The sequence below is a fragment of the Octodon degus genome, unplaced genomic scaffold (genome assembly GCF_000260255.1).
Source record: "Octodon degus isolate 3935 unplaced genomic scaffold, OctDeg1.0 scaffold00033, whole genome shotgun sequence".
Classification (NCBI taxonomy): domain Eukaryota; kingdom Metazoa; phylum Chordata; class Mammalia; order Rodentia; family Octodontidae; genus Octodon; species Octodon degus.
In genome coordinates, this window is record NW_004524609.1 from 6,046,195 (window position 1) to 6,053,916 (window position 7,722).

Sequence of the window (7,722 nt, forward strand, 5' to 3'; positions counted from 1 at the left end):
AAAATATTAAAAAATAGAAATAAACAATTACAAATTTTTACACAGAAATTTAGAAATTTAACCATATACATTGTTGTACCAGAATATTCTCTTCCTCCTTTCCTGAGTGAAACTGAGAAGGGAGGTCAGTGAGGTAATCCATAACCCTGCGGCTGCATTTGGTCTTAGGACTGTGTCTCAAGTTACTTTTCTCTCATCGCTGGGACAAAATACCCAACACCCAAAATTAAGAAAGGAAAGGTTTATTTAGTTCACAGTGTGTGGAGGTTTCAGTTCATAATCAGCTGACTCCAAGGCAGAGTGACAGAGGGCAGCAATTCATGGTAACAGAAGGGCAGAGGGCAGCACTTCATGGTAACAGAAAACAGCAAAACAGCAAAAGTAAAAAGGGAGGAGCAGCGGCAGAGAGCAGGCCTCCCTCTCTTTCTTGTGTTGGATCCGGAAGGCAGCAGTTCATCCGGGTCTTCTGCTCCCTCCTCCCTTTTTGCTCTTGTTGCTTTTGCTGTTTTCTGCTGCCAAGAACTGCTACCCTCTGCCATGTGCCACCTCTTACAAGTCTGCAAGGTCACTCTGCCCTTCTACTGCTGATATGTCTGTACTTCCTCATTGTTTTATGGGACAAATGCCCAACACTGAAAATGAGGGAGGGAGAGGTTTATTTAGCTTACAATTACTGGAGTTTTCACGACACTGGATGAGAGGCTGGGGCACTGCCGGGTCCAGGATGACTCTCCCCAGCTCTCTGAGAAAGCACAGGCTAGCCAGTTTAATGGTTTATATCTCTCTGGCCCCATCCCCTCTGGCCCCACCCCTCAAACTACTTGTTGCTCCTTCAGCCGCGTCTGCCCCATAACTTACATGAGACTTTGAGGGGACAACTACCCACAAACCATAACACTTATGACCCAAATTGTACAAGGAAGCATCGTGTGGGCAGCAGCCCTACTTGCTTCTGATGACCTTATCCAACATAATAGCCTTCACTTGCTTGCTGGTCCTTTCACAAGAAGAGTCCAAAGTTTCCAGGTACAATCTGTAGTTTAGAGTTCAGTGGGGCTCCTCTACTCCTTGGGGGAAGTCCTTCCCCTTCGGGAACCAGGACATTTAAAGACACAAAACTCAGATGCGGAGACCAAAACCCTAAGTACCCCAAAATGCATTCCTGAAAGTCATAATTAGGGGTCACTTGTGCTGTAGAACCTTCATTTCCAAACCTAAGTCATTTTCTTATTGGGAACATAGAACCTTAGGAAGATATTTGAGACAAAATCTATACCTCAACCTAAAGGATGGTCCTCTAAGCTTGTGCTCCCATTGTGCCTTCAATAGGCAAGTTTTGCTCTATGAGGCCAACAGTTTCTGGATGGTATGGTAGGTAATATGACCAGTTGGCCATGTGGTCATGATCCCATTACCAGACTTCATTTTCTATGATGTGTGTCCAGTCTGGAAAAATGTTATGTGGGATCCCACGCTAGTGGATTAGAACTCACTCCATTGAGTCCTCAGATGGTGATGCTGTTAACAGAAAAAACAAATGCATGCTCCAGTAAGTACTGATTCCTGTCAGCATGAATCTCTACTTCCTTAGGAGAAATGGGCCCAATGTACTTGATAACATGTGTGCCAGTGGGTCTGTTGGATATATGATGTGTTAACAGAAGGGGTCAACATTGGTCTTCAGACTCTGTTATTTGAAGGTTGGATATTCATCCACAGTGTTAGATAGATTAGCTTATAGACAGAAGGCCATGTGTGAGTCCAGGCTTCAATTCTTGCCACCATGGCCACTTTATTCTTGTACCTGCTCAGCCAGCACAAGAGTGGCCAATGATACAGCTTTACTGTGGTCAGTTAATTCTTTTTGTCTGTCTGTCTGCTTAATACAAAGATCTTCATACCTTGTGCCCACCATATTTGTCTATTCCCATGCCTCTATTCCTTACCTTTGCTCCCAATCTTCCAATCTCTCTTCTCTCAGACTCTTTCCAGTAATTTGCCAATGCCCGTGAGTTCATATACACATTCAATATTGGACCACATCCTTTTCCATACATGGGAAGGCTGGCCACAAATTTTGCCAATTGGGCATATTTTCCCTTGCCAATGATTTTGAGTTCTTCTGAGTGAAGCGACACATTATAGCTGCCCCAGTCCGTTTTGTGCTTTCACAGCAGAACACTAGAGAAGAGGTAACTTATAAATGAAAGAAATTCACTTATAGCTTCCGTGGCTGGCAGTTGAATATTAAGTGTTTTTGATGAGAACTTTCTTGTATTTAAATGGAAGAGGGTATAACATGGTATTGCAACATGCACAAGAAATGGAATTAGTAGCCCTTAGTTCTTTCATAATCAACATTAATGCACTCAGGAGACTGGAGCCTCATGATCTGAGCACCTGTTATTAAGGCTTACTTCCCAACATTGTTACCTTTGGGATTAAGTTTCTAATGCAACCTTTTTGTGGGACACATTCAGAGCATAGCCAGAGTCATCATCTATTTTTGGCCCTGAAAACATGTATAGAACCTGAATGTTCATGAACTAAGCTATTTTGTTCCATATGTCTCACATAAAGATTTTCCCATGTAGCTCTAGGTTTGTGCTTAGGAGTGGTGCTAGTGTAACAGGGATGGCTAATGGGAGGATTGGACTTTCTGACATTGAAGCTTCAGGATATTTCCATTCCCATCTTATTATGAATGATTGCTGACAGCTGACTTCATGACATGGCAGTCTGACAGAACATAACTCATAGACAGCTGTGACTGCTTGATTACTTGGTGCCCCCAGCTTCTATCTTATGTTAGAAGTCATTCTTCAAGTGGCACCTAATTCTCCACTTCAGGTTGCATGGTCTTGTTCTTCAGTTTTCTTTGATCTAGAAGAGTTTTTGCATTGTTTGTAAATGAGTAGTACAAAGCCAATACAGTCTTAATATTTTTAAGGAATGCGGGCTAATTACTTCTGCTTGTCTGTTATCTCTTGATTGTGTTGTATAGTCATTGCTTGGACCAAATATGTGACGTGCAAAACTTAAGGAGGGTTTTATGTTTGTTCATGGGTTCTGAGGATTCAGTGCATGGTTGAATGCTTTCAACCCAGCACCATGTTAGTGAAAGGGTGTGGTGGAACAGACCTGCTGAGCCCATAGGAGCCAAGAAACAGCATGGGGCAGGGGCGGGGAGCCCAGTGAGATATGCAGCCTCCAAGAGCATGTCTTCAAGGAACACATCCAACTGACTGCATCACCCAGCAGCACATTCATCTGAGAACATCGGCCAATTAGTCTACTGAAGGATATATCCCATTCACAGAAGTCAGATTTTGTTCTTTTTAGTTTATCATATCAAGGGGGTATGCTATCAGCTTATGTTATTAATATTGATAATATTACCTACAATTACATGGTTAAAAAATCTGACCTTTCCTAGATTTCTACATTGTAACAGAACTGTATTTTTCTGTTAACTAAAAAGTCACTCATGGAGAGATTTGAAACTATGTAAATATTTCATTTTTATGAGACTTCAACCAGTACTTTTATCATGCATACATTGTTGATTTTTTAAATTTTTTTTGAAGGTTTTACAGTTTATTAAATCCTCTTGTGAAAAAAGTCACAGTCACTGCAGACAGGCACTGCAGAATCTCTCCTCCTTTGGCTTTTTGCCAGCACCAACGTGAGCCTTTGTGGTCCCCCTGCCTTTGTCCATCCTGTTCTTGCATTCCTTCCACTGCTTTCTTGAGGTCTTTTTCTTCTCATACACGCCTTGTCTTGCAAGTCTATGTTTGGGCTCATTTTTCTTCATATAATCCAGGGAATCATAAATCATGCGAAAGCCAGTCATCTTCCCACCACCAAAATGGGTTCTGAATCCAAACACAAAAATGACATCTGGTGTGGTCTTGTACATTTTGGCAAGTTTTTCCTGACTTTCTGTCTTAGGTACTGCTGCTTTCCCAGGGTGAAGGACATCAATGACCATTTGTTTCCTTTGAAGAAGCCGGTTGGTTATGAATTTCTGGGTTCAGATAGTTACTGTGTCATTCATGATGGCAACGGATCCTCAGATGACCTGGGAGGAAAAAGCCATTGATTTTTAAAAATCTAAATCAATTGCTTTTATCATGATTGGCCTGTGGTAAGTTTTTAATGCTACTATTATTTCTGCATAGTTTATTTTGGAATCAGGCATCGAACTCAGGACCTAGTATTTGCCAGGCAGATGCTGTGCCACTGAGCTAATCCCCAGCCCTCTTTCTACATTTATTATTTGCCACTGTATTGTAAGAAACTTTCAATTTCCTTCAGTTGAATTAATTCGTACCAGTATACACTTGTAGTTTCTAATTAAATTCAGTAGGTTCTAATGCATAATTATCATTATTCTAGAGCTTAAATTGTCACAAGGCATCATTTTCCTTTTTATGCCCTCTGTCTTTTTATTAGCACATGTTTGCATTGCAAAATGATTACATTCATTTGGGGTTTTGGTACGGCACCTAACAGACCTCAATTTTGATTATTTTTTATTTTTAAGATAATCTTATTGAGAAACAAATAGCAATGAGCATTTTTTTTTTTGGCAGAGCCAGGGATTGAACTCAGGCCCCTGTGCTTGCCAGGCAAGCACTTATTTTACTGAGCCATCTCCCTGGCCCCAGCAATGAGCATTTTAAGAACCTATTTAATCCCTTTCCCCTCCCTCCACTCTTCCTCTATCTCTTGATCACCCTCCCATTTGGAAAAGATCATCCTATTTGCTATTATCTATTTTTCTTCCTCTTTATTGCTGCATCCAGCACAGTTCTTAAAACTCTGTAGGGAGGACTACAGGGGATGAAGAAAGATAGGATTCAATATACAAAAGCTGAGGTCAGCTGGACCCCTTTCGTGATGGGAGAAAGGACCTACCTGGTGCCTACAGCCCATTTTTTATGCAATTAGCGTATGAAATATTGCAGAAAAATCAGTATCAAACCAAGTAGAAGACTCCGCAGAAAGAATCAGAAGGCAACTTTTTTATTACACCAGAAATCAGTTCCAAATCATTAATCCATAGTCAAGTTTGAGTTCAGTTTAAATACAGTTTGCAAATGAGAAGTACAAAGCTGATAACAAGTTATTACATGATTGGTTACATAGAATAATTATGTCATGTATTGTCAGACATAATTATGTCAGGTTTACATAAAAGGAGCTGTTTATCGTTAGACAGGAACATTTTGGGAGGGAGAGAGTCTGAGAAGAGTAGGCAGAGTTGAAAGTGTCCTTGCCTGGGCCAGTGTGTTCTGGCACCAAGTATAGAGTCCTTGAAGCAAACCAAAGCAAAGACACGTATGTACATATTTTAATTTGAAAATCACAGATAATGCAGATGGACTTTATCAAGACAACATGGCCAGCTGTGCGGAAGAAGCAGCTGCGCGCACACAGTCAAGGTTGACTGAGCCCAGCAGCCTAACTATGTGCCAGGCAGCGTGAGCAAAACTACGGCTGCGAAGTGATTTTTAACTTTTACTATAAAATGCCTATAAGTTTGCTGTTCTATAATTTGGCCCTAACAGAATGAGTGTCTGGAGAGTGTAAAGGAAAGGTAGACTGTGGGACAGGAATAAAACCTAATCTGTTAGCAGAACATCTTGGTGGCCACATGGGAGACAAGGGAGAAAATGCTCCATGTTATCTCAGATGAAGGTCAAGTCACCTTGGCAACAGCTCTCTGAGCTGCGCACACTTCTCATGGGGCCCTGTCAAGCTCACAAGAGACAATGGCCTTGTCCCAGGTACCAGAAGCACAGGGAGCTCGACCACCAACACTTTCTAGTTTGGATTTCTCACATAAGAGAAACCATGTGATATTTAAGCTTATGTGTCTAATTTCACTTACTATTATGACCTCAAGCTGCATTCATTTTCCTACAAATAACTTGTGTTTATCCTTCTTTATGGCAAAGTAGTACTCTGTGATGTATAAATAGCAATTTTCTTTATTTGTTCACTTGTTGATGGGTATCTAGGCTGTTTTCAACATTTAGCTATTATGAGTTGTGCTGCTAAAAACATGGGTATGTGTATACTACTATAATGCAATGTCTTTAACTTTTTTGGGGAAGATGCCTAGTAAGGAAATAGCTGGGTTGAATGGAATGTCTAGTTGTAGCTTTCTTTGTGTGTGTGAGGATTTTCATACTGGTTTCCACACTGGTAGTCCTAGCTTACATTCCTACCAAGAGCATGGAGATGTTTTCTCACAGTCTTACCATCATTTGTTATAATTTGGTTTCTTGATGTTGGCCATCCTTTCTGGAATAAAAAGGGGTCTCAGTGTTGTTTTCATTTGTAGTTCTCTAATGGATAATGATGTTAAACCTTTTATCAGGTATTCATACTTGTTCTTGTGTGAGGTTTTCTTTCATTTCTGCTGCCCATTTTTTATTAGGTCTCTTTTAGGGGTCTAATTTTTTTGATTTCTTTATATAGTCTAGATATTAGTTTTCTGTCTCAGAAATAGCCAAGTTCCCCCCCCCCTTTAGATTATTTCTTCACCTTTGTGGCTATTTCCTTTGCTGAGCATAAACTTTAATTTGATATAATCCTGTTTGTTGATATTTGATGTTTCCTCTTCAGTTCCAAAGGTCCTTACATACACCCATGTCTTCATGAGTTTTACTCATTTTATCTTTTGGCAGAGTCCATAATTCCTTTTTAACATTTAGATATTTAGTATATTTAGATTTTAGTTTAGCATATGGTGAGATGTATAGGTCTCAGCCTTCTGCCTATGGATAGCAAGTTTTCCCAGCATCATTTATTGACACATTCATGGCAGGGCCATAATTTGTGTGTCTCACCGCCAGGGGGCCATGACTTGAATTCCATGCTCTGATGTTAAATAGCTAATTGCCCAATAGGATTGGTATTTGTGTAACAATAATAGTTCAAACTGGCAGGAACATGCTAAAGAGTATCTTGGGAGTTGCCCTGAGCCCAGCCGCCCATCCTCACCCTGAAGACTGCCAGGGAGACCTGACTATCACAGGAACCTGAGAGAGCCTTGGGGAGCCCTACCCCATGTCAACTCACCCCTGAGAGCACCTTGCACAACTTTGGCCTGCACTCAACATCACTGGATCCTTCTTGAGCTGCAGTTGCCCCCTTTTCCTCAGTGAGATGAAAGCCATGTTGAACCCACAAGTGGGAGCTTTAGTGAGCCTAGCCTGCCCTTCCACTCTCCTGAGAACCTTGCTGATCCACACCCTGCCCACCTACCACCACTACAGTGTTGGGAAGAACACTGGGAGCTTTAAAAAATGAGAAAAGGAAGGAAGAAAAGGCAATCTCAGATCTCTAGACCACCCGACAAGTCAAAGAGACTAAGTCATAGAAGAACTTAGGAGTCATACAACTGAAGTTTCTGAGATGATAGCAACTAAAATAAACTACTCTGTCAAACTATAGAGGAAATCAGATCAGAAATAATCTTTCTTTCTTTTTTTTTTTTTTAAAGATGAGAGGCCCAGGGACAAGCTTGTGCCCCAAGCCCACTTTTTAAATTTTTATTTATTTATTTTTAAAATAATTTTATTGAGAAACAAGTAGCAATGAGATCATTTCAAAACTGATTAGTAGGACAGTTTCAATAATTAATACATTGCATATTGCTGTCTTCATAGTGGTTTTTCATAGTATAAGATGCAGACATGATATCCTGTC

At 40.7% G+C, this 7,722-nt stretch overlaps 1 protein-coding gene and 1 pseudogene across 1 annotated transcript in view; one reads left to right on the forward strand and one right to left on the reverse strand.

Moving 5' to 3' along the window:
• Cep112 (centrosomal protein 112) overlaps nt 1–7,722 on the forward strand; it is a 722,997-nt gene that overhangs the window by 4,582 nt on the left and 710,693 nt on the right. The gene's annotated exons all lie outside the window — the stretch shown is intronic.
• Nucleotides 3,665–4,057, reverse strand: LOC111816489 (annotated as a pseudogene).